This window comes from Osmerus mordax, unplaced genomic scaffold (genome assembly GCF_038355195.1).
Source record: "Osmerus mordax isolate fOsmMor3 unplaced genomic scaffold, fOsmMor3.pri Scaffold_135, whole genome shotgun sequence".
In the NCBI taxonomy this organism is placed as follows: Eukaryota; Metazoa; Chordata; class Actinopteri; order Osmeriformes; family Osmeridae; genus Osmerus; species Osmerus mordax.
This window is the reverse complement of record NW_027120447.1, coordinates 4,042-5,000: the sequence shown is the minus strand read 5'-3', so window position 1 is coordinate 5,000 and position 959 is coordinate 4,042.

Genomic DNA, 959 nt, shown 5'->3' with positions numbered 1-959 from the left:
GGGAAGTGCCGTGGTCGGGGTATGGCTCAGGGGCTCGCTGGGGCTTCAAAACGGCCAAGAAAAAAAAAATGACCCAAAACACGCCACCTACCGGCCGCTCGCGGGTGCCCGGGGTCGGGGTATGGGTCTAGCCTGTGCCGGGGCTTCAAATATGGAGAAAAAAAAAATTTCAAAAAAAGGGCCCCCATCGGCCCCCCGGGTAGTGCCGGGGTCGGGGGGCATGATTCTGGGGCGCCCCAGAGCCAAGTAGGCGCCTGGAGGAAAGGAAAAAAAAACTTTAACTTTTTTTTGACCACCAGGGGTGGGGGGGTCTCATGCCCCATCGGGTGCCCGCCCCGAGTGCCTCTCAGGCGGATACATTTTCACCCGTGTGCGGGAGACACATATGGTGCATGGTCCGTGTATACACCATATGTGTAGTATGGGCAAAACCACTGTAAAGTCATACTGCCATTGACTTCCATTCATTTTCCCAGGATGACTTATATACTCTATGGTAGCTGTCTGGTGGACTGGGGGCCGCGACAATGTTACGCTTGTAAGTCAGAAGCTGGGAAATGCACTGCGAAGCTGGGAAAACCGTTTTTCGAGCTCATTTTCGGTTCCGCCCAACGGATTTTGATCAAAATAGGCTCATTCGAAAGGTATTAACCGGGGGCACACGGAAAACCGGGACTAATAACGCGCACGTGCGCGTGCGCGAAACGGGAAGCAAAAGAAAACTTCAATCGGAGCTACAACCGTGAACCGTCGCAGATAGGGCGGAAATTTCAACGCACGTCGCTGCGTCTCACTCCAACTTAAATAACAAAACTGTCCCCAGCGAAATCGGTTGGATAAAACGGAAACGGGAAGCGAAAGAAAACGTTAAACGTCAACACCGAAATGGCTATCGTCAATTCCAATGTGAAAACAACTCGCACGTATGTGTCTTACTCTAAAGCAGTGTATAAAACTAT